This window comes from Equus caballus, chromosome 13 (assembly GCF_041296265.1).
Source record: "Equus caballus isolate H_3958 breed thoroughbred chromosome 13, TB-T2T, whole genome shotgun sequence".
Taxonomy (NCBI): domain Eukaryota; kingdom Metazoa; phylum Chordata; class Mammalia; order Perissodactyla; family Equidae; genus Equus; species Equus caballus.
The window spans coordinates 3,233,966-3,260,195 of NC_091696.1; the positions used below are offsets into that span (position 1 = coordinate 3,233,966).

The 26,230-nt window shown below is 40.2% G+C and overlaps 1 protein-coding gene and 1 long non-coding RNA gene across 6 annotated transcripts in view; one reads left to right on the forward strand and one right to left on the reverse strand.

Annotated features, from left to right (window-relative positions):
• SDK1 (sidekick cell adhesion molecule 1) overlaps positions 1 to 26,230 on the forward strand; it is an 857,904-nt gene that overhangs the window by 515,688 nt on the left and 315,986 nt on the right. The gene's annotated exons all lie outside the window — the stretch shown is intronic.
• Positions 545 to 22,812, reverse strand: LOC111767602 (uncharacterized). Of its 2 annotated transcripts, XR_011424458.1 has the most exons (9): positions 22,633 to 22,812; positions 7,474 to 7,624; positions 7,119 to 7,248; positions 4,166 to 4,296; positions 3,177 to 3,329; positions 2,618 to 2,900; positions 2,417 to 2,498; positions 1,678 to 1,853; positions 709 to 953 (listed from the first exon to the last, which is right to left on the reverse strand). It is a non-coding gene; the product is annotated as an uncharacterized lncRNA (long non-coding RNA). The 2 variants fall into 2 exon arrangements; XR_011424459.1 differs by lacking the exon at positions 7,119 to 7,248 and having other exon boundaries at positions 545 to 953; positions 22,633 to 22,769.

The following is a 26,230-nucleotide window of genomic DNA, read 5'->3' on the forward strand; positions in this document are numbered from 1 at the left end:
TTAGATCTATAGGTCAAGCACAATGCTCAGTACAGAGCTGGGAATGGAATTGATAGTTTCAGATGGCAAGAAATTAAACTTCTTTGGTATTTGTAGGAAAATAGACTTATTAGTCTTTACAAAGATCATTTTTGAGGAAAATTTGTTTAAACAGTTTGATGTTTATATTCATTGATTGAGACAGTAATTTTTGACTTCAGAGAATGTCTGAGAGAATATGTTGAGTTTGGAAGATCTTTTTAACCTTATGCTGACTGGTGAATTTCAGCTTAAAGCAGGATGCAGAATTCATTTTGACCAATGATTCTGACAGGACGGCACATTTTGATAACAGACTGGAATATTGCTGATGGCAGCGATTACCTGTATTACAACAAACAGTCCTTTGGGTAGTGGGATCGTTTGTTTCTTTTCTTTTCTTATTGTACTTATCTATGTAACTTTCAAAGATCATCAGTAAGTCTCTTTTTGAAAAGCTGTTCCAAACCTCACAGAGGGAGTGTATCATGGAAAAGCCAATAGACCTTTAATTATGAAGGCCGTGTTTGGCACCACGATAACATAGTAGCTTTACTAGAAAGAGAATTCAGAGGTTTGGAAGAATAATATGTATTTTCACAAGTCGAAATGACCGGTAATTCACCAGTGAGAAGGGACTGGGGGGCGGAGTCGGGTTTCTTGGATGTGGTCTGTCAAGGTGAAATGTGGAAGAGGGCGTATCCTTCTATATTTGTTACTTTCTTCCTTATCACTATCCTATAACACAAGCCGGCTAAGAGAGACAGCACACGCAGAGTGCAGAGTGCCAGCCTGGGGGATGGCACGTGCCTCTGAGTCTGGCTGCGCCGCTGGCAAGGTGCGTGGCCCCGCAGAGCGGCTCATCGTTCCTCTCTGCTCCCGGTTCCTTGTGTGTCCAGTGCAGGGGGTAGTGACGTCTACCTCGCAGGAACGTTCTAAGTATTAAATAAATACACGTGAAGTGTTTATAACAGCGCCTGGCGGGTAGTGAAATAATGCTTATTTTAATTATTATTGTTATTTAATTATTAAGTAAAATGACACTTTATTATTATTGTCTTACTTTAATTAATTATTGTATATTAGTTTTTTCTTAATAAGATAAGACACTTTTTAAAAATTTTCTCAAAATTGTCTGAGTTTTTTGACCAAATCAGATGGACTAACTGAAAAAAAAAATCCCATGTGTGCATTATTAGTAACTCAAAATTATACAATACGTGTTGGAATTTTCACTTGTTGAAGTAAAAGTTATTATCTTATTAAAATGCATTTAAAGCTTGTTAAAAGCAGACAAAGATGCTATCTACTATGAATAATAAACTTTTAGGAGACAATGTCTTTCTTGAAGTATGATATAGTCTTTTTTTAATTGAATTATTTGGTGATATTAACATTTTAATGAAGGAATTATCCTTCTTTCATATTTCTTAAGAAACTGATATTTAATTTCTGCTTCATGTTAATGATACATATTTAACGTATTTAAAAATCTCAGTTAAAATTAATTTATACTTCACATTTCCATAAAGATGGGAGCATAATATGCTTCTTTGTATTATGTGTTTATATTCTTGCTTTGTCACTAGTTTTCTCTTTAATGGAGCTACATTTTGAAAATACTAATCCCAAGGAAATAATAATTTAGATAAGTAATACCTTTGATGTGAAAACTTGCCAATCATACAGGTGTTGTGAGAATGTATATTTCAAAAGAAGAGCCTCATTCGCTAGGTAGGATTCAGGGGCGTCAGGCGGCTTGGGTGTGTGATTTATGGGCAAGCCTCCGGGTGAGTGTACCTAGGCCCGCAGCAAACCTTCCTCACAGGTCGCCACTGTGAACACAGAAAAAATGGCCTTTGGAAAAGGACTGGTGAGGTGGCTAAATAGCTTCAGACACCCCCTAAAGGAGGAAAAATAAGATTTAAAGTGTTGTTATTAAAGAATAAGATCTATAAATAAGGTAGTTCATTCTCATACCCCTGTCAGATTTTGACAAATGAGAGAAAAGTGTGTTCCTAATAGGAACTGTGTGTTTGAAGTGTATTTTAAACTATTTAATGCTGCTGCTGCATGGAGGAATTGCTTGTGGAGTTGAAGTTGAGTTAATCTGGGTGAACAAAAGAGAAGGAAGGATCGCTTTGACAGGATATCTGCTTTGCCTCAAGCATTTTTGTAGACAACCAGGTTAGAGGACAGACCCACTGCCACTTCCCAGTCCCCTGTGACAATGAGCTATGTACAAGAGGGTGGGGCTACTCTTGTTTTTACTTGGGATTATTTAAGTCATTTTGAAATTTTGATTATGAAAATGGTTCTGGCTGATGTCCTGTGGAAGCATAGCAAACTGACCAGCCCAGAGCGATGGGTGGTCTAAGGTCTTTGAAGGACAACTCACGTGTTTGGAAGATGTGGTTCACTGTCGTGGATACAGTGCTGTCATCAGCCATCACGATTGGAAACACATCGGTTTTATAAGTCTGGCAAAAGGTGAGAGAGGTGACATTTGTTTAAAAATTTCTTTCTTGAAATTTATTTTAAAACACGCTACTTAAGAAAAGAAAAACATAAGTTTCTTTAGTCTTTAAATACCATGTACCTTTGTCATAGAAGTCACTTGCCCCCAGAGGCTTTCTGAGACAATCAGCTCCGGTGAAGGCACAATGTTAACTTGTGGTTACACAAGTTAGTTCTATCTCCCTACGTAGCATAAGGCAGTGTTTACCATTTGGGTGAAGTCCAGTGTGTATTGATTTTGCAGGTTGGGATGGTGGAAAGCAATCTACTGTTCAGACTGATCTTGGAAACAGTTTGAGGTCCTGAGTGTAGACTCTGGAGTTTGTTCACTTATTCTTCAAAGTTTGGACGGCATTCATTGTCAGCTGTTGGCAACATAGCAATAAACATGACTGTCCTCAAGGACCACACAGTCTAGTCTGTCTCATGTTTTACAATTGTGTTTTTTTAATCAAATGAATTTTAATATTGACAGCTCTGCTAGAAACTGTTTGTAATTAGACATTGTATATGTGCATGTATATGTTTGCATTACTTTTACTTAAAGAAATAAAGCTTTACAAATTTCTTAATTTGAGAATATGAAATAGGGATTATAGCTCTGGAAAGCGTTTGAGAATGATATAGTAAATCTCACTTACTTAGAAAACTTTTTGGAGCCAAATCTCATGCATGGTGTGATTGAGGAGGAGGGGTTTGGGAATCTGACCTCAGTTCAAATCTCACCTCCGCCACTTCGTAGTTTTGTGACTGTGGGAAAGTTACCTAAATTCTCCGGACCTTAGATGGCTCATCTGTAAAATGTGAATAAATATAACAATCCATACATTACAGGGTATTTGTGCAAATTAAGTCAGATCATACGAGGAGAGCTCCTAGAACACAAGACACTCAATAAATGTTAATAATTTCCCCTTCTCATTTCCTTGACTGGATTCTCAATACTTATTATCAGTATCCACTATTAACTGCTAATGATTATTCTAGGGCAATATAGTGACCATATTCCAAAATGCCAAGAAGATCTTTCAGTGAGAATGGAATGCAATTTAAGAAATATTTTGCTCATGAAATTTTCAAAAGTCACACACCTGCACTTGAGTGCCTGTATTTATTAGAAAACATGAAAGTGACAATTTGGAATTATTCTGCAATATCTTCTTCTGAAAATATAAGAAGACTATTTGAGGGGTTTCAGGTCAAATCGCAGACTAAAAACCTGGCTTAGCCTTTCCCTCTCATTCCAAATAGTAGAAACAAGAACAAAGATAGATCGATAGATGAAAGATAAATAAACAGAAAGCACAGAAAAGAGGAAAAGGCATATGTTATGAGGAGTTCCTGGGGAGAAAGATCAGACAGTGGATTAAAAGGAAACATACAAAAGATGTGCGGGGCACTAGAGGTGCGGGACAAAGGAGAGCAAGATGGGACACAGGTACAAATGCAGGGTGACTAATTGGGCTCAAACAGCTCCATCTACAGCATTCTCCAGATACTGTGCTTCCTCATTCCTCCTCTGGTGTGGCCACAGGCATATATGCCTACAGGTAAGAGCTGCAGTATTGAGATTTGAGTCAAAGAGAGAGATCAGTTCTCTGGTAAGCTAGGAGGAAAGGCAAATACTCACCCCAGAAGATTGTCTAGATAGGCGTCCTGGTCAGCAGTACATTCACCTCCTCTTCTCACTGCAGTGAATAGATGTTCCAGTGTGGAATCTCAAATACAGAAATGAGCACACCACCAAGAGCCACTAGACAGCTGGGGAACACCATGAAAGACAGACACCAAACTCAATAATGAGTATTTATTCAAGGAAACCTTGAAGAGAGCAGGTGGAAAAGAAGATACATTTATTATCTTGGGAAAGATACAAGAAAATTTTCATCAATGCCAAAACTGGAGATCCTGGAAAGTAAAGATTGATTGTTGAAATAAAGATAGACTAAAGAAAAAAGTGGACACGACTGGAGAACAAGCTTAGGAATTCTCTTAGGATGCATCACAAACAGACTATGAGATACAATGTGCGGGGGGGGGAGGGTATTGGTCATAGAAGATAGAGCCAGCAGTTATTCAATAACAGAGGTTTCATAATAAGATAATTTGGCATACTGATGTGCAAAGAAATCTTAGGGAATTTCCATAACTGTAGAAAGGCAAATTAAAGGAGTCACTGGGTGCCAATAAAAACAGAAACAGACAAAAACTCCCAGGAAACTATCCTTAAAAATCTCAGAAAGAAAAATAGGATACTTCCAGTCAAGGTTCTTAGGAGAAATAACTTTGAATGTAGAACTCTATACTATCCTTCAACTGTCGAAATAAATAAAGACATTTCCAGACATTCGAGGTCTCAGAAATTTCCCACTTACAGACTGTGAAAGAATTAATAAAGGATATACTCCAGCAATAAGAAAACAATGTACAAATGAAGTAATAATCAAGAAAGAATTTGCTGAACCGTACTGTTAAATCTAAGTAATGTTTATTGTTGATACTATCAACACAGAACTAGAATTCTAAGAACTATCAACAATGAAAGATATTAGCGGTTTGGGGAGAAGAGAGAGATGAAGTGCGAGAGGAATAAAGAAAACATATACTATTTTTTTTTGAATCTTGTTCAGGAGAAGGACATGCTTACTGATGAAGTCTAGATATAAGGAAAAAGTAACTTTAAGTAAATGTTAAAATTTTAAGGATAGCCACTGGAAGAATAGAAATTGAATACATAGCTTCCAAACCACTGGAGAAAAAATAGAATGCATCAGGTCAATCCAAGAAAGGGCACAAAAAGAGGATTAAAAAAAGAAAGAAAAAGAAAAACCAGAAACAACTAAGAATCATTGCAAAATAAATATATGAAATAAGATATCAGGATTAGTCCGAACACATTAGTAATCCCAGTAAATGTGACTAATTTAAACCCACCTGTTATAAACGAGACTTTCAGATTGGATTTTAAAAAAACAGTTAAGGTATATGCTATTTACAGGAAATATTTTCTCAAACAATGTAAGAAGCTTGAAATAAAAGATGTCAGACAAATGTTAACCATAATCAATTAGGTTTAGCAATATTAATTAGAATGTGAGGTATTAGATAAATTAGCATTCGAGGCAAAAAGACCAAGAGGAATGTTTCCTATTGAAAAGGAACGATCTACCAAGACACTGACAGACATAATTAATACGGTCATCCCTCAGTATCCCTGGGAGATTGGTTCCAGGACCCCTGAGGATACCAAAATCTGCAGTTGCTCAAGTCTCTTAGTTGGCTCTCTATATCTGCAGGTTCCAGATCCGAGGATTCAACCAACCGCAAATCTTAATCATAGTACACGATCCTGATCCTCAGTTGGTTGAATCTGCGGATAGAGAACCCGTGAATACAGATGGCCAACTGTATACCATCAAGAAGTAGGTTGGACCCCTAAAAGTGTAAAGAAGGTTAAGAACACTATGAAAAAATTTAGCTTCCATTCACTGTGAAAAGTATTCTTAGCCAACTGGGAATAGGAGAAAAACATTTCATCTAAGTAGAGGATATCTAACAAAAATCTACTAGAAACAACTTAGTGGTATATTATGAGAAGCATTGAGTTTAAAATCTGCTTCTGGGCAAGGATGCCTCCTGTTACATTATACTGAGGACACACTAAATGAAATAAGACTGGAGGGGGGGTGGGGGGAGAGGAGGGAAGAGAAAGAGAGAGAAGTGAGGGAGGGAGGAAAAACGTCAGAAAGGGAGAAGGAGGGAGAGGCGGGGAAGGCAGAAAAGAGTTATAGATATTGGAAAGAGGCTAAAGTGTTGTTATTTCAGGCAATATGGTTGCTTACACAGAAAATCTAAGATAATCAATTGACTATTAGGGTTTATGAGAGAGTTTTGAAAGATGGCTAGATGCAAGATCAACATAGAAAAAGTTAACAGTTTTCCTATTCATCAGGAATAACTATTTAGAAAACTATGATGGAAATGTAATAAAAATTAAAACATCCCATTCACTGTATAGCAAGCTAAACTTTTAAATATTTTGAATAAACCCAACAAGAAATATACAAGAATCTGTAGAACTTTATTGAGAAAGTTTTTTTTTTAAAGGAACAAATGGAGTGATATACTATGTTCATAGATGGAAAGAGTCGATTATGTGAAGATATCAATTCTCCTCAAATGAATCTATAAATTCAGTACAATCATGAAACTTATCAAGTTGATTTTAGAATGAATATGGAAGCCTTCAGTAAGGAAATGGCTGGATAAACCTTAGTATATGCATACTATGGAATATAATGGATCAGTTAAGAATAATGAGGTAGATTTGTACATATGAGTATGGCTAGACCCCCCAGAACATATTTTTGTATGGAAAAAAAGAAAGTTGCAGAACAATACATGTAGTATGATATCATTTCATTAAAAAACACAAGACAATACTTTATATATTTTATTAGTACATGTATATATGCCTGAATAAGTCAAGAAAGATCCAGAAAAAATCACGTTGAACTTGTTAACCATGGCTTTCTCTAGAGAGGGAAAATGTAGAGAAACCTTCAAAGGGGCATTTCACCCACCTTTCAGGGTCTTCTTATGTTTCTTTATATATAAAGCCCAGGATTTTTAGTTGTGATTGGCTGGAATAGGGAAAAATACATCTACACCATCTTTCTGGAAGTGCAAGTCCTCACACAAGTTTTGCAAGGACTAAAAAAAGAGAGAAGAATTTCCCTATTAGGTCCCAAAGTATACCATAAAGACAAAGTAATAAATTTGTGATAGTGGAGCAGGGATGAACAAAGGTAATATTTTTGCTTATCAAGGGTAACAACTATCCCCCAAATTTAGTTGTTTAATACAGCCTTTTTTTTCCTCAGGATTTTGTGGGTCATGAATTGGGAAGGACTTGGCTGGGGTTCATCTCTGACCCACCTGTGGTCAGCTGCGTGCTGGGCGAGGTTTCCTTCCAAGGCGGCTTTTCCTCATAGCCTCTCCTTCTCCAGGGCCTTTACTTATGGTGGCTTCGGGGTGGTGACACACTCTTATGTGCTGAAATCCACTCATCAGTTAGGTTACTTTGGACCTAGGTAACAGAAAATCTCAATTCAAACCAGTTTTTAACAGTGATTTATTATCACATGTAAAGTCCAAGGTCAGAGCAGTGTCCAGTGTGGCTTATGAGGTCATCAAGGCCACAGATTCTGTCTGTCTTTCTGCTCTACCATTTTCAGCATCCTCGGCATTGGCTTCATCCCAAATCTGATTTCCCTTAAGTTGCAAGGTGACTGCTGGTGACAGTTTGGGCTTTGTGCTTCCTCCTTGCGTTATTAAGAGAGAAAGTCACACCAGGAAAATTCCTTCCCTTTTGTCTTATTAGGTCTACTGCAATTACAGCCACCTGGGGAGAGCCATATGTTTATTGGCTTAGACTGAATTTCAGGGGTTGAATCAATATTGACGAGTTAACCACAGTGTCTGGGACAACTCTCTCACTCACACTATCCTTATCAAAATAAATTCCAATTAGATCAAACACATAAATGTAAAATATAAAACTATTAAGGCCCTAGAAAATATTGGTGTAGGGAAGACCTTTTGAAGAAACAAAAATTTAAAGCAATAAGAGAACTGATAAAATATTTTATTGAATCAAAATTTAAAACTTCTGTGTAATGAAGGGCCCTATAAACAAAGTTAAGAGACAAGAGACAGACCAGATAAAAATATTTGCAACATAGTTAATCTATGAAGGCTTAATATTCTAAAGGTAATCAACATGAAAAAAAGACAACTGAGTGGAAAAAATGAGCAAAGCATATAACAAGGTAGTTGATAGAAGATGAATACGTATTGCCAGTAAATTTATGAAAAGATGGACAAGCTCCCTCTTAATCTAGCCAATCCAAGTTCAAACAAAATATAGATGTTCAGTCATCAAGTTGCTGCACATTTGAAAAGTTTGATAATATCCAATGTTGGGCAGGGTATAGGATAATGAAATTTTCAAAATGCTATTAATTGATGTATATTAATACAGCCATTTTGGAGAGCAATGAGGTGATATCTATCACAAGGATAAATCCCCATTTCTAGAACCCTTGTGTTCGTTGCTCTGAGAAATAGTTGCGCATGATCACAGGAAGTACAAAGAAGGATGTTTGCACTGGTGTCAACTGGAAATGGTCCAAATAGGGGATGGCTCAGCAACCGAGCATGCAATATTATGCATAAACGGCAATGCAACACTATACATAAAGATCAAGAAAGAATACTGATCAAACGTCTCTTTCCACCAGTTGCTTAAGTCATATGTATTTTTTGTTGTCGTTTAGACAAAATCCACTCGTCGTTTCATTTGCTGTCTTTGTAAGTTGGAGCATCTCCTGTAGCTCGTTGTGATGGCACTTGCAGGAGGGCAGTCATCACCACGTAGGCATTTTGGGTTTGGGGAGTGCTTGTGTGATTCAAACTGAAGAGTTTTAATTGACCCCCTGCTGCTTGGGTGCCACCAAGAAGAAATGGAATGAGTAATTTGAACACAAATGGGAGAAAGCAAGACTCATTTCCATCCCATGGAGAACTTGAATGTCTTCACCAGAAGGGCTGTGTGTTAACTTGATGCTCATTCAAAACCTTTTTTGGGGCTAAGACTTCTTTACACGATGTCTTCATGCGCCTGAAGTAATTCACAGAGATTGATTTGTAAAACATTCTGAATCAATTAAGACTTTAATCAGCGAAGTAGCAAACTTCACATGGCTTGTGGACTCATTTTACCGTCTCCCATCAATGTGAACCTAAGCTGGAAAAAGAAAACAATTACGAGGATGCAATTATCTGTCCTGATTACTGAATTAGAAGAGTTTGTGTTTATCTATCCCAATGTAAAGGTGGGTATCTTCCCTGGAAAACAATCCCAGCAGCCGTTGGGGTGCAGGAGCCTCACTGTGGCTAGAGGGCTCCTTTCTGCAGACCTACTGGGAGTGAGGTTGACTCAGCATGCAGGAGACACCAGCTGTCAGCTTTAAGTGACCCAGCATAAAACAAAGACTCCTGGCTATTGTTTTGTATAAACATTTTTGAGAGTAAGTTTCCAAAAAGCTCGGTGCCTATGGCAGTGGGAGTTTCCTGCACAAACATTTCATTTGAATTACTCCATCCACAGATCTGTCTACTTATGCAATGATTAGGAAATTGGTTTCCTTTATTTAGACCAGCTCTCAGCCATGGCTGCATATTAGAACCACATGGGGAGCTTTGGAAAGTCCCAGAACCCACCTAGATCAATTACATCAGGATGTCATGGGAGAAAGCCGGGCGCTGACACTTTTTGAAGCTCTGCGGGTAGCTCCAGTCTGCAGCCAAGATGGAGAACCCCTGATTTAGACAGCGTTTCCAGGCTAGTGAAGTCTCAGTCTGCCTTGTTACGATACGGTGACCACATCTTTTTGGAACAGAATGATTTTTAACAGTTTCTTTTCAGTAAAGGCTACATGTTAAAAGTATAACTAAAGGTAGCTTTTGTAACCTTGTCGGGGTTTTTTTTTTTTTTTTCGTATTTCCAAATCAGAAAGATCCCGTTCTCGGATAATGCTTCTTAATTTTTTATTTGGGAAAGGTGGTCATCCAAATTATTTTTTAGGCAAAGGTTGAATAATCAGTGACTTTCATTTAGTCTCTTCCTCATATTTACCAGCAACGTCAGCCTTTTTCTGACAAAACTAGAGATTGAGATACTGTCGGTTTATCTGAGGCATCTCTGAGCTCCAGATTCCAGAGTTGGAGGGTGGGCAGGGAAATGCTGACAAGGACTCTCAGCCTGTTCTCCGTCCTCCTGAGCCGTTCGCCTCTGTCTCATCTTCTACTCAGCAACGTGATCCAACACCTTAGAAGGGATACAGGGACTAGATATCCTCATGACTGTCTCCTGGGTGCCTTGCCTCTCACATAAACGGCCTTCCAGACAGCTGTCCCTGCGAGGGGTTCTGGCAGAAACTTTTCTCCACTTCTAGCATTTCCACTGATGGCTTAGTGCCCCTTGGAGATTGGCACCCAGTTGCCTGGCAGATCCTTTTTTTAATTGTGGTAAAATATGTATAACATAAAATTTACCATTTTAACCATTTTCGAATGTACAATTCAGTGGTGTTAAGTATATTTACATTGTTGTGCAACCGCCACCACTATCCATTCCTGGGACTTTTTCATCTTCCCACAATGGAACTTAGTCCCCATTACATAATATGCCCCATGATCCCTGTTCTCCCCACTCCATATGACTTCTGTTCTCCTTTCTGTGTCTATGAATTGGATTGCTCCAAGGACCTCATATATGTAGAATTATATATAATATTTGTCCTTCTCTGTTAGGCTTCTTTCACTTAGCATGCTTTCAAGGTTACCCATATTGTAGCATGTGTCAGAGTTCTCTTCCTTTTTAAGGCTGAATAATATCCTATTTTATGGATGGACCACGTTTTGTTTACCCATTCATCTGTCTGTGGACACTTGAGTTGCTTCCACCTTTTGACTATTACGAATAATGCTGCTATGAAGATGGGTAAGAAAGTATCTGTTCAAGTCCCGGCTTTCAGTTCTTTGGGGTGTAGAGCCAGGAATGGAATTGCTGGATCGTACGGAATTTTTATGTTTAACTTTCTGAGGAACCACCATACTGGCTTCCACAATGTCTGCACCATTTTACATTCCCATCAGCAATGCCCAAGGGTTCCAGTTTCTCCACATCCTTGCCAACACTTATTTCTGTTTTGTTTTTCATAACAATAGACATTCTAGGGCCCGGCCCTGTGGCCGAGTGGCAAAGTTCATGTGCTCTGCTTCCACGGCCCAGGGTTTCTCCAGTTTGGATCCTGAGTGCAGACCTAGTGCCACTCATCAAGCCATGCTGAGGCAGCATCCCACATAGCAGAACCAGAAGGACCTACAGCTAGAATATGCAACTATGTACTGGGGGGGCTTTGGGGAGGAGAAGGAAAAAAATGATTGACAACATGTTAGCTCAGGTGCCAATCTTTAAGAAACAAAACAGAGCCAGCCTGGGCTCTAAACAAACAAAGACAATAGACATTCTAATGGGTATGAAGTGGTTGGCTGGTTCATTTTTAATACAGCTCTGTCTGGAACTGGCTTACCTCTAGTGTTTTCACACACAGAAAAGAGATTTTTTTAATATAAAATTTGGGGAGGGGGCTCCAATGGGTCTGTATAGGGATATGCAACAATTCTCCATTTTCACACTCCAGCTCAACCAAACTTTCTGTGATAGCTGCAGTCTCCAAGGCCTGCCTCTTTTCTGGGTTCTACAGTCTAAATTGTGTCACTCTTTAAAAGTATCTTTTTAAACAGGCACTTGAGTTGTAACTTCATTTTTTTTCTTGCAAAAATTTGTTGTATCTCCTCTCCCGTTTGCTTTGCACTTATAGGCCAAAAATTTTTAAAAATCTTTTACTGTTGTTTAAGTGGGGCTTCAGGAGGGAGAGAAAGTAAATATACAGTTGGCCTCCATTTCCCGTGGTTCCGCACCTGCGGATGTGGAGGGCCCACTGAGGGACTTGAACATCACAGATTGTGGTATCTGTGGGAGCCCTGGAACCAAAGCCCCATGGATACTGAGGAATGATTGTATGTTAACAATTGTTATGGTTTGAGGAGCGCCCTCTCTTTCCTGCCTGAGTTCTCAAACTACTGAAGAATAAGACAAAAGGGTAAGACAGATAGGTTAAAATGTCCTTTATAACTAATAAAGCAGATTTTGGAAATGTGGCTAGGATCTGCAGGAAAGTGCGTTTCCTAACACCAAAACCAGAGTTGAACTTAGCCACTCACTCTGAGACGGCCCTGGACAGCACACAGGTGGGTCCAGGAGGAGCGCGAAGGAGCAGAGCAGGCGTGCCTTCCCTGGGGAGTCTGCCCAGGAAAGAAAAAGAGGGAGGAGCAGACTGAACACTGCCTGTTTGTTTATTTTTCCCTAATTCACTAATTAGCTAAGTCCCACCTCTTTCCCCAGTGAGGGGAAGAAGGAGGAGGCAGAGAGAGAGGGAGAGGTCAGGAGTCATCCTAGTGGACTCCTCTCTATAAAGAAGAAAACAGAAGTGGGCAAGAAGCGTTTTCTCCAGTGGGAATCCTCCATATTTAACAGACTCTCTTCCTCCTACTTGAACATGATGCACCTTGGGGTTGCTAGCTTTGACCACATTGTCTAGACATTGATGCAGCTTCCCAATACTCAGACCTCTTCCCCTTGACATCAGGCCCCTGTTTTCTCCTGCATGTTTCACTGGCAGAAGTAGAAAGAGGATTATGACCTGGCCCCTGGTCTTGGGGAGTGAAGTACCGTCAGCGAGCCCTCCGTATCCACAGGTTCCGTTATCTGCGGATTCAACCAACCTCAGATTAAAAGGCCTGCGATGGTTGCGTCTGTACTGAACAAGTACAGACTGTTTTTTCTTGTCATTATTCCCTAAACAATACAGTATAACAACTATTTACATAACATTTACATTGTATTAGGTATTATGAGTAATCTAGAGATCAATTAGAGTATACAGGAGGATGTGTGTAATTTATATGCAAATATTATGCCATTTTATACAAGGGACTTGAGCATCCTCGATTTGGGGGTCCTCAGGAGTCCTGGAACCAATCCCCCAGAGATACCGAGGGACGACTGTATGTCCAAGGAGACAAGATTTTCAGGAAATTCATATCTGAGCCACTGTGATGGGTAGAAGAGAGAGGGGAGGTAAGAGAGTGGTGAAAACAGGGGTTTGGGTAGACAGGGAGATGCTCTCGGAGAACTAAGGGTGGAATTAGCTTAAAAGAGTGAGTCAACTAGACAGAGAATGGAGAAGGGCATGTCAGCCACCTCCCTTTGAAGGGATGTTGGAATGTAATAGAAATTAGACCACAGGCTCAGAATTTTTTTCACATATGACATGGCCATTTACAAAAAATTCTGTCTGCAGGAAGAAATGATAGAACAGCCACCACCAGGTGACTATTCTCTTCAGTTCTTAATACCTCAGTATGATGGGTTTTCTTCTGTACAGCCCAAGATCCCTAGTGCTCACATCTTTCCAGAAATTATTTTAGGATTGACAGGGAAGGGAAGCCCTTGTAGTTATAAGTGGACAAATTTTAAATATGCGTTTGATAAACAAAGAGAACAACAGTAAACAAGGAGATATATACACCTGAAAGGAGATTGGATACATATTTGAAAGGAAAGGGAGGCGCAGTGATAGATCAAAAGACAAAGAGAATAGAACATTATGATTGTACTTTGTTAGTTGGTTTTTTAGATATTTTAGAATGTATGACATACAGTCCTTTTGATTCTTGGGAGGCTGATTTCCCTCATCTGGAGCAGCCAAATCAGAGCCTTTCTTCAGTCTCAAACCACTTTGAAAGGCTGATTTGTTCATGTATTCATTAATTCAGCAAATATCGATTGAGCCTCTCTCACTGCCCAGACTGCTCCAGGCTCCAGGAACTCAGTAGTGCATGGGACAAAGGTGACCCTGCACGACTGAGCTCCCATTCCAGAGGGGAAGGACAGATGACAAGCAAGTCAACAAGCACCTACCTGTGATCATTCCAGAGAGTGATTTGTGCTTTGAATGATGAGAGCTGGGCAGACAGGACAAAGTACAAAGGCCTTAGGAAGGAAGGGATGTGTTCGGTTCAGGGAAAGGAGGCCAGGGTAACTGGATTGTAGCTACCAGCTGGGAGTGTTGGATGAGATGATGACTGCTTGCACTGGCTCTCCAAAACAATACACACGCACATCATTGCATACAATTCTAGGGAGGTGATGGACTTCCCCGACCAGAATCCATGGACCACAGATTAATTCAAGAGAGAGACTGAGCTTTGATTTGGAGGCATACAGAAACCAAGATGGTTCCAGTGGAGGAGTGTATCGTTCTCTGTGTGTGGGAACCGCATGCTGTGTTTTAAGATTGGTGACAATGGAGAAGCAATGTGAGAGAAAGGGTAAAGACTGACTGTGAAGGACTTTGATTTCAGAACTGGAGAGTTTGAGTTTGATCCCATTGGTCACGGGAGCTGGGCTGCCAAGAGAGCAAATGGCCTCAAGTCCGCAGCTCTCAGCTCAGAGGACCCCAGCATGGTGGGTTGACCACAGGTTCCCTGAAGAAATTCGGGCTAGAGGAATGCAGTTGTTGTCTTCTTCCTCTGTCCCTCTGGAGAATAACAATGATCAGGCTAGACACGGGGGGTGTAGACACAGCTGGTATATGTGGGTGTGGGTTTTCATTCCTAGGACTGATGGAAAGTCATATTTTTCCAAGTGATGACATAAGAACTGAGGGAAATTAAGGTTCTGCTAAACACAGAAAAAGCGTGTTCAGTGATGTTATCGTATTGGATCCAAATGAAATGAGAATTGGCCTTGGTCAGTCAGTCTGTAGGAAATGAATTCAAACTGACTGAAGAAAAAAAAGGCCTTCAACACAAAAGGGGAAAAAAATGGACTCTTAATTGAAAGCATATTTTCCCCAAGCAAGTTAAGAAATTAGAATTTGATTATTTTGATGTGAAGATATATAACAATGCAGCTCCTTTTGATTAAAACATTTTTAAAAACTTAAATACACTTTATGATCTCTCGGTTATTTTCCAGCTTTGAGACGTGGGGGTTTTTAAGTCAGAATTTTCTTTAGAAATAATAGTGCGTTTTGTCTCTTAGCTCTCATCCATTGGCTCTGCATGGTTTCCCGCTGCATCAGTGAGTTCTCTTTCTTTCTTTCACGGAGGAGATAAATATTTTCTGGCAGACCATTACTTATCCTTTATATCTTTCTGGAGATGATCAGAGTTCACAGGTTACATAAAACCTCTCATAAAAACCTTATTTCATAACTTGAGGGTAATTTTGGTTTGAATGTGTAGCAGAATGTTAATCCTGGCATATTTAGCTGCCGTAATGAAGGATTGCAACTCTGTAGCGTGTAAGTCCAGAAGAAATGCTCGAAACTGATGAGTCATGGGTCAGCCTTGTAAACTGGGAGGAAATATAATCAAGCAACCTGACATTACCCACTGGGAACGTTACCGTTTATTGTTTATTAATGAACGATAAACAAACCTGTCACCAATCATTGAGTCTGAAAAATGTGCTGCCTGGTCTATTCCAATGACTGGTGTCATCTGAGCAGGGGGATTTGGCTCAGGGAAGCGCCGTGATTATTAAATACCATCAGACAGACCCTTGATATAATGAGATTAAAACTGTCTGTACAGAGGAACTAGACTTTATTAAAAAAGAAATAGGAAAAGAAAGCTACCTTATCAAAGTTGGCTTTACAGAGTGGGTGACATCTGGTTAATAAATTTGCTATTTTTGTTGAAAACATAATTTGCATTGCTATTAGATAAAATGAAATTTATGAAAGTCTTCACAACCAGATAATGTAATACGCTCTGCTACTGTGGTCAAACCCGTTCTTTCACGTATACTTTTCTTCCGCAAGAATTTACTCATATTTTAACACTGCATTCTACTGTGATAAACAGTCTAGAATTTCAGACGTTAGCGTGAATGAATGTAAATCTATACTCTTGTATTTTATATTTCTTCGGAAACTAAGGGCACTTATAAGGGCACATAAGTTACATTTACTGTAGTGTGTACCTTCTTCCCCATAACAAAAGTTAAAGTGTAAATATTCTGTTAACTTGCGCATGAAGGAATGTGTTCAAGAGCTGCTGTTTCTAAAAAAGAGTTTCTTTTGGCACCGTTTCAGCCTTCAGAGCGAGAAGCATCTACGTTGCTGGCTTTTGTTGCCTAATATTCTGAGATGAATAAATGATGTGTGCAGTATCATGGCTCTGTATAAGAAAATGTAAATTGCTATATTACATTGTTGAAAGACAGTAATACAAAAGGGAAATATGAAGTTGATTGTTATTCCTCATTGGAGAAAAACAAAGCTAATTCTGGTGATTCTGTGGGGGGGATTCTGCTTGGCTGCAGAGCATTGTCAGTTGAAGATTTGCTTTAAAAAAATAAGTGGAAATGAACACAGTGTGCATTTTGGCACAGCTGTGTTGTTCATTTTTCTAAGATTACAGTCAGGGGAGCAAAGCTCAGAGGGAAGTGGGGTGGCTGGAAGTCAGGTCAGCTCTGAGCTTTCTGAAGTCGCCGGCCTGTTGACCCAGCTCGCTGCCCCCTCTTCGCGGTAACTCCTCCTCTCGCACGCTCAGCGCTCGCCTGCCGCAGGCCAGATACATTTTCCTTGCAAATAAGAAAATACAGGCACACTATTTTAACTCTGAAATTTAAGATTTTGAGACCTGACCTGGAGGAGGCCGTTGACTCTTCGAGAACGTCGTACTGCTCAGCAAAAGGGAGGAGGGCTAACTCCTGTGGTTAAATTGAAAACCAACATAACACATTGCCTGCAACCTTTACCACATCAAGTGTGGGTTCCTTTTGTTCCCACAGGGTAGAAAAAGGAAATGCTGTTTAAATCATTTTCTTTGAAAGAAATGCCATCTGATATTTATTGTTCCCTGGGTGTTACAACTCGAACATCTCGTGGATTTATTTTGGATCATCCATCTAGGTGTAATGTAAAGAGATTCTGTGTAAGTGGAGTGCTGTCCTCGTGTCATTAAAAGTAAAAGTGATCAAAATTATAAAAGGCATTTAGAAATGCATTATTCTTTAATACAAAGCCTTTGTCAGCATGCAGAAAAGTTTATGTAAAGCTGTGTAATGCTTTGCTTTGGGACTTCATAAAGATATTACAGGTTCCCGTGAGTTCTTGATATATTAAACTTAACTCTCTCACTCTCTGAATGTATTGCAATACATCAAGTAACTGCCACTGCTCATTGTTTTTACGGCTCTTTGCCCCTTTCAAGCTGAGGCAGCTGACCTTATATGCCAGTTTCCCAGGGAAGATGATTACTATCAGGAATAAAATATGTGCTCAGTGAGGGTGTAACTGTTACATTGAACAAGTATGGCTCAGAAGGGTGGAATCCTTTTTAAATAAACAGCTTTTATTCTTGTCTCTCACTGTCATTTCAAGACACTCTCCTTAGATTAGTCCTTCCCTGACCCACTGTGGGAAACCTCCAGCAGGTGCCATTTAACTTTTTTTTTTAAAGTAAACTGTTAATTTTAAATAATTTTAGATTTATAGAAGAGTTGCATAATTAGTAGAGAGTTTTGCATACACTTCATCCAGTTTTATATAACATTAACATTTTATATAACCATAATACTTATCAAAGCTAAGAAATTAAGATTAATGCATTACCATTGACTAAAATACAGAGTTTATTTAGATTTCAACTGTTTTTCCATCAATGTCCTTTTTTTTTTTATTTTGAGGAAGATTAGCCCTGAGCCAACATCACCACCAATCCTCCTCTTTTTTCCGAGGAAAACTGGCCCTGAGCTAATATCCGTGCCCGTCTTCCCCTACTTTATATGTGGGACACCTGCCATAGCATGGCTTGACAGGCAGTGTGTAAGTCTGCACCCGGGATCCAAACTGGCAAACACCCAGGCTGCCAAAGGGAAATGCACAAACTTAACCACTATGCCACCAGGCTGGCCCCTCCATTAATGCCCTTTTTCTGTTGCAGTATTCATTCCAGGCTATCATGACACATTTAGTTGTTGTGTCTCCTTAGTCTCCTCAAATCTGTAATAGTTTCTTACTCTTCTCTTGTTTTTCATGACCTAGAAACTTTGAAAGGGTAGTGGTCAGGTATTTTAGAGATTGTTTGATTGGTATTAAATTGAATCTATAGATAAAATTGGAGAGAATTTGACATCTTCACAACATTGATCTTCCTATTCATGAATATGGTATATATACTCCCCATTTCTTTAGGTCATTGGTTTCTTTCATTATTGTATTATAGATTTTTGCATACACAGTCCGCACACATTTTGTTAGATTTATACCTGTTTTTCTTGTCTTTGTTTGTTTTTGGTGCTGGTGTAAATGATAGGTTGGTTTTTTTTTTTCCTCCAAATTCCCATTGTTCATTGCTAGTAGACAGGAATACAATTGACTTTCATATATTGACTTTGTATCCTGCCATCATTACAGTCAGTAATCTTTTCAAGAACTTAAAACTAAGGGAAAATAATTAATTTACCTTTGCTTATTCCATTGCTGATGCTCTCCACTTCTTTGTGTATATCCAAGTTTCTCTCCTACATCATATTCTGCTTGAGGAATTATCTTTAATGTTTCTTCTAGAATAGGTCTGCTGGCAATAAATTCCCTGAGAGTGTTGTGTCTGTGTCTGAAAAAGTCTTTATTCTTCCTTCACTTTTGAAGGATATTTTCACTGGGTATAGAATTCTGTTTTGACATATTTTTCATTCAACATTTCATGTCATTCCATCGTCTTCTTGTTTGCATGGATTTTGACAAGAAGTCTGTTATATTTCTTATCTTGCTCCTCTCTAAGTAATGTATTTTTTTTCCTCTTGTTTCCTTCAAGATTTGTTTCTTTGTCTTTAGTTTTCAGCAGTTTGAAAATTGCATCTAGATGTGAGATTTTGTGGGTTTTTTCTTTTTTTTTTTTTTTTTAGTGCTGCTGGATGTTCTCTGAGTTCCTTGGTTCTGTGGTTTGGTGTCTGTCATTAATTTTGGAAATTTCTTGGCCATTAGTTCTTCAATCATTTCATCTGTTCTCTTTTTCTTCTGCTTGTAGAATTCCAATTACATGTATGTTAGAATGTTTGATCTTCTCCCACAGTTCTTGCATGCTCTCTTCTATTTTATTCACCGTTTTTTCTCTTTGCATTTCAATTTGGGTGATTTCTGTTGATCTCCCCTCAATAGTCTTTTCTTTCAAGTGTGCTCATGATCCCATCAGAGGCATTCTTCACCTCAATACTTTGCTTTTGATTTCTATCATTTCCATTTCATTCTTTCTTAGAGTTTCCATTTCTGTGTGAAATTACCTATCTGATCTTGTATGTTATCTACCTTTGCCATTAGAGCATTTAACATATTAACCATAGTTAATTTAAATTCCTTGTCTGTTAGTTCTAACATCCACATTATGTCTGAGTTTTGTTGTGATGATTGTTTCATCTCTTCATGGAGTGTTTTTCCTTGCTTTTTTTTTTCGGTATGCCTTATACTTTTTGTTGAAAGCTGAATGTGTCATAGATGGCAGATACTGAGGTAAATATTTTTTATTCTTGGAGAAAAGCATAAAAAGAAGAAAAAGCCTTTTCTTCTCTAGGCCTATAATATGAGGGTTTTCTGTTAATTTAGTCAGAGTTTGGGCTGGGTTTAAAGTTGTTGTTGCTATGGGAACGCTCATTCCACTAGAGGCTTCAGATCCCTCTAGTGATGTGTTAATGGTATGGGATAATTTTCCAGAGAGTTTTCTGTTCCCACTTGTCTTTGAGTCCCCCAACTTGTCTTTGGTCTTCTCTTTGCATTGCTCCCCAGAGGGGATCTGTAACTTTTGCAGCTCCCCCACTGTATCCCTCAGGCATTTTTACTCACTGGTTCTTAGCGTGGGATGGGGTATGGGGACAGAGGGTATTCTCTTATGTTCTGATTAAGCCTCACTCTTAGGCAGGTCCTGTGACCCTAGGGCTTAAGGATGTGGCCCTTACAAGTGTTCCTGCTCCTCCTCTACATGTCATGCTGGTCTAGCATATATTCCTGTCTCCCTCTCAGGGATAGAGCATCCTCTACCCTGCTTCCTTACCCTGTCTGTTCCAGACAGGCAAATGCTTGCTCCTCTTTTTCCCTGGAGGTACCTGTCTCTTTCTAGATTTTGGGTCATTTGCCCTGCAACCCCACGTCTCTGACAGGTTCAAGAAAAGTCATTAGTTTGCGCTTTGTCCAGAGGTCTGCTTGTTGTAACAGTAGGAGTGATGTCTTTCCAGCTCTCTACATGTAGGAGCTGAAACAAGAAGTTCACTGTAACCGCTTTCTGCCATTTACCTTTCAAGTCACTCTCAGAAAAATAAACAGTCCTTCACTCCCTTTAATGCCCCAGATAATGGCCAGTTCAGAAATTAAACTCTCTGGTAAAATGTAGTGGAAATGCTCTTGAAGTTAGTGGTTCTGCCTCGCCTTTTCGGGCTTGTGTTGAATGGGGTGTCTGCGGTGGGGGAGGGGATTGTGGCTGGCTTCTCCTCTGCTGCCCCACTTTTGTCTCTGCTCTCTCTCTCCCCTCTGGCCATGGGTCTTACTGAACCCTCACAGCGTGGAGATTTAGGGACAGGGGAAGGAAAGGTTGGCTAGGGTTTGGGTGGGGGGAGGGCTACAAAGAAAGGATGCAGGAAAGTTCTTACTTGACTAGTACTTTCTTGAACTGGCATAGGTGTTTCAGGTGACGTTCTCTTGTGAGAGCCCTGCCGAGTACTCCTGAGACCCGTTCATGCTGGGGAGTCTTCACCTACAGATCCCTCAATAAGGAAGAAAGCATCTCCTCTAGGCTGTAGGTCCTTCTGTCCCCTTCCTTAGCCCCCAGGTTTTAGGTGCTGTGCTTCTGACTTCTCTCACTCTTCAGGCAGTTCTCTTGGGCAAGGTCTAAGACAGTGTCAAATGGGCTCTCACATGATCCCTGGGAAACTTCCACCCCAGCAGACCCATTGCCATAGGTGGCAGGATAGTTCATGAAAAATGGCAGCTCCACCATGGCAGGCACTTGAGCCAGTCTCTTGGCCTTAACTTACTCTAGTGTGAGTTGGACACCAGTCTTCTCTTTCCCCCCAGACTTGCCAGGGACACATATCCAAACTCTCCCAGGGTCTCCTGAAGCCCCTTTCACTGACTTGAGGTGAACTGGGGTCAGGGTCAGACTCCCAGCATTCTGACAACTTTCTCCAACATTTTACTTCTAATCTTCTGCTTTTGGGGTGCTATTTTCCCCAATCTCCTTCAGGTTGGAAATTTGTGATCAGCTAAAAGTTGCAAAACAAATTTTGACATCCAGCCTTGTAAGTCCTGTTTTGAGCATCTTGTGCTGTGAAATGTGGAAGGAGTCGTTACTTAAATTTCTTGGAATCTCTGTAGAAACTAAAACAGGACGAATCCAGTATTGACATCCCCTTATCAGCACTTGTTCTGTTTAAGTGAATAGATGCTTTTGGTAACTGATTGCAGGACAGTACATTTTCTCTGTGTGTTTTTAGCGCTCGTAACTTCCTAAGATACTTCGAGTTTAAGATACTGAAGTTTACATTTGCTATTTCAAAACTCAAAATACAACGTGATAGTAAATCTTAAGTGGCCAAAGGAAAGATATTTTTGAGGGACATAGATACAGTCTTTTGATGTAGTGACACTTTGTATCAAGATAAGCGAGCATGCTTCCACGTGAAGTCTTTTTTTTTTTTAAAGATTGGCACCTGAGCTCACAACTGTCGCCAATCCTCTTTTTTTCCTTCTTCTCCCCAAAGCCCCCCAGTACATAGTTGTATATTCTAGTTGTGAGTGCCTCTGGTTGTGCTATGTGGGACGCTGCCTCAGCATGGCCTGATGAGTGGTGCCATGTCCGCCCCCAGGATCCGAACCTGCAAAACCCTGGGCTGCCAAAGTGGAGTGCGCGGACTTAACCACTCGGCCATGGGGCCGGCCCCCCACGTGAAGTCTTTATGGCTAAGGTGGGATATAGAAGCGGAGCTGGAGTCAGCAAACCTCAGCATTTTAATACAGCTCTGTCATACTTTACTCAGTGTCTCTAAAATAATTTTTGTGGAGTTGAAATATATCTTAATATTAATGGGCTTTTCTTTTTAAATGTATTCTACATTGTTCTTTCTATAAAGCAAAGACTTATTTGATAAGGTAAATAAGCTCTCTCTCTCTGCCCCCTCCCATTGATCTTATGTGTAAATCTTAATTCTTAGATTCAGAGGCAACATGGTCATAGTTGAAAGGGCACAGTTAAAAGATCCAGCTTCAGAATCAGAGAGACCTGGATTCAAATTCTGGCCAGGAAAGGACTCCTAATCAATCAGAATGAGTCCACAGTCAATCAGAAGGAATGTCTGACTAATCAGAATAACCACATGACCCATCAGAGAGCCTGTGCTGTGCTGACCTGCTGGGCACCATCCCTTCTTCTCTCCCATCCCAGCACTGGAAGTCAGCCTCTCTGAGCCCCGGTTTCCTCCAGATGTGGGGTAATAATCTCCATCTTGCAGAGTTGTTATGAGGATTAACCAAGGCAGAGTGGTTCCTTGCACATAGTGGGCCCTCAGCAGAAGGTAGCTGCTATTATGACATCGTTGGATGTTACGTATCTCCAAGAGAGAAAGAGCATGCTCCTTCGCTGCCTTGTACTTCAGGGTGCCTTCCCTTGAACTCACATCTTTTTGGGAATTGATTAATTGATTAGAGATGTGAACTGTATCTAACGGAGACATTTCTCTGTTTTCCAGCCACAAATCTTGAGGTTATTTCCTCCTTTTTTATTTTGATTATAAAACAGTGAGAGAATACAGAAAAATAAATGTAAAATCACCTGTAATCCTATCATACAGAGTTAACCACTGTCAACTTTTGAAGTATACCCTTCCACGCTTTTTTCTGTGAAAATAGACACATCTACAAGAATGGCATTATACTAAATATAATGTTTTATAACTTCCTTTTCACTTAACGTTATCTCACAAACATGTTTCCATGTGAGTAAATAACGCCATCAAAGAATGCCATTATGTGGATTTTCCAAATTAAGTAAATTTGGAAGAATGTTCATCGATGGACATTTAGATTACTTCCAGTGAACTGCAGTGACCTGCCTTTTGTGTATATCTTTTCATACGTACAGTTATTTTCTTAGAATTCATTCCTAGAAGTGGATTTCTTGGACAGAGGGAATGCAAATTTTAAATAAGGAAGCATATTGCCAAACTCACTTGGAAAAGGCTGGTCTAAGTTATACTCCTATTAAAGCATTTGTAATATCCATATCGCCACATTTGGGAGTTTTAAAATAAAATTTCTATATTCTTTGATAAGTAAGAACACTTTCTCCCTAAAATCAAATAATATCTTTTTAAAATTTCTTCATAGTTAAATTTTTTTTTTAAATCTCCATTATTTAAAAAATAAACAAAAGCTTTTAACCGTATGCCAAGTGTTTGTCATAGCAACTCTTAAAACTGTATTTACGAGAGTCGTGGTAGGGTCTTAAGTATCATTTTGGGGAACCGTCTCTCTTTACAGATGACACAGTGAGGTCTGAAGTCAGAGGGTTGAGAGAGAAAGAGCATGGGAAAGGCCCGCTGTCGATTTTCCCTTCACCTGCCTTCGTGCCTCGGAAGAGTCATTGCTTCTATTCCTAGAGGAAATACGATTTTTCTCCTCACTTCAGGGTTACCCCGTGACACTTAAATTTTTTAAATGGAAGTATAACACACGTACAGAAAAGTGTAAAAACCTCAGCTGAATGAATTATTACAAAGTAAACACACCCATGTAATTGCCACTCAGGTCAAGATCAAAAAAAATATTTCTAACATTTTCTAATACAGATGATCATAATGAAAAATGTGAAGTTGTCCTGATGAGTCCTTGGATGACAACTTGTATATGTTGTCAGTAATTCCTCTTTGGGGATCGTACCCACCGTCTCCCTCTTCTCTTCTCCGGGCACAGTTAATTCTCAGTGTTCTCTGTTTAGTACCTTGCCTAGTTTTTCAATTATCCACGGCATCAACAAAGCTTTTCATATTCTTACTCTTTGACAGTGAAACCAAACCAAGAAATTGTAAGGGCGAAACACTGTGGCCTGCAGAGGGGGTGACTGAGAGTGCATGCTGGTCTAAAGCCAAATGTGAATGGTTTGGCACGGGTCGTTATTCGGCACTGACCTTGCAGTTACTAGATAAGGGTGGAGGTACAATAATAAATCGGATGGTTTGCAGCGGAGAAGCTTGCAGTGATTTAGAAGTGCCTGGAAGGTTATCAGGTGCAACAGGTGGTAAGCGAGGCCCGGGGGCCCAGCCACTTGCCCGGGGACACAGAACTTGGATGCAGAGGCCATAGCCCTCCTGACCCCTGGACCTCATGCCCATCCCAAGGTGCCAGGCTGCGCCTCAGAGTTTGGGCAGAGAAGAGCCGGTCAGCCTCACCTCCCAGCAGCCAGCAGCCTGCTTGCAGCTCTGTGCTCAGGCACCACTCCTCCAGCCTCTCTCAGCCATTCCCTGCGTGTTCAGGATGGACAGACACCTGGTTTAATCTTGTTGTTCAGTCAATAGCTTTTGCATTATCTTTCTTTTTTGTGATTAATGTACCATTTTTCTTTTCTTTTTTTCCACTACACAAACACCACCATGCCCGAAGTGCTTCCCCTGCTTGTAGAGAAGTTATAGCCTGGTCTGTAGCGGAACAGTGCTCTGATTAAAGTGATTAAAACTATATACAGCATGCATAATTAACCTTTGCACAGGCTGTCACGGCAAGCTGATGCATGGAGCTGATACTGTATCTGTCTGTGGCAGCCAGCGTATGCTACATGACCATTTTTTTTTTTCCTGCAGAATTTTAATCACTTGAGATAAAGAGCCAGGAGAGAGAGATCAAGGCTGTATTAATCCTCTCAATGGCTTTATAATTTCCCTTCTATTCTGCTGCTGGTAATCAAGAAAAATAATGCTGCCTTAATCCTAGATGCCAAGGTCAATCATCTCTGTGCCCTTTGATAGCAAGGATATCATTATGAAAAGATTCTAATGAACGTAATTCTCACTGTACTCCGCGGGGAGAGGAGTGTGTTCCACGACTTCAGGGAGGCTCAGGCGTGCCTCGATTTCTGGCAAAAATGATTTTAAAACATTAGCTCTATTAGAAATAAATTTCTAACAGCTGGTTGGAGCCAGACCAGCTGCACGTAACAATGAGAGACCAAGGAATTCAGGCTTGAGCCTCAGCAGCCAGTCACCAGGTGAGGAGGGCCTGAGCCTTCAATGTGCAGTTGGGCCGCACGGCCAGCTGCAGGCGGCCGGCGCAGCAGGAACACGGCCCTGCGCACACTCCAGCGCCTCCCTGAGTGCTGCCGAGATCCGATACGAGTGCAGCGATGCACAGATGCCTGGTGACATTTTAAAACAATGCCCTGTTGTTTTTTTTAAGAACATGCAGACAGGTGAAAAACAAAAATCCTTTCATCTCGAAAGCACCGAGCTAAACCCCAGCTGGATGCTTGCTGATCCTTCCACCCACTCCCTCTCTTATTTGGTTTTCCCCAAAACGTGTCCCATTGGTCAAGGTGACAGAGCTGACACAGCGCTGCCAGAAAGACACAAACCAGGGAGCTGAGAGCAAAGCGCCGGTGCTGAGGAGGTTTCCGCTCCTGCTGTGCTGCCCGCCGTGGTTCTGAACGACGGTCTGGCAAAGCAAGATTGTTAGGAAGTCTTCGTGCATCATGGGTCGTTTATCCTGGTGAAGAGAAGGCTGAAGGAGGCCTTGAGTGCAGACTTCACATACATCTGAGGTTACTGGGATGGTCAGAAAAAGATGGGTAACTAGCTGGCTAGTCACCCTTGAGAACAAAAGAAGAGAGAGAACCTCAACTCTGGAAGACAGGATTGCCGTGTGATTCAGTGGGGAAAAAATTCTGAAGTGAGCCCTCACAGCCAGAGAGGTTAATAGAAATGGTTCATTTATGTGTCTTTAAAAATGGGTTCGGTTTA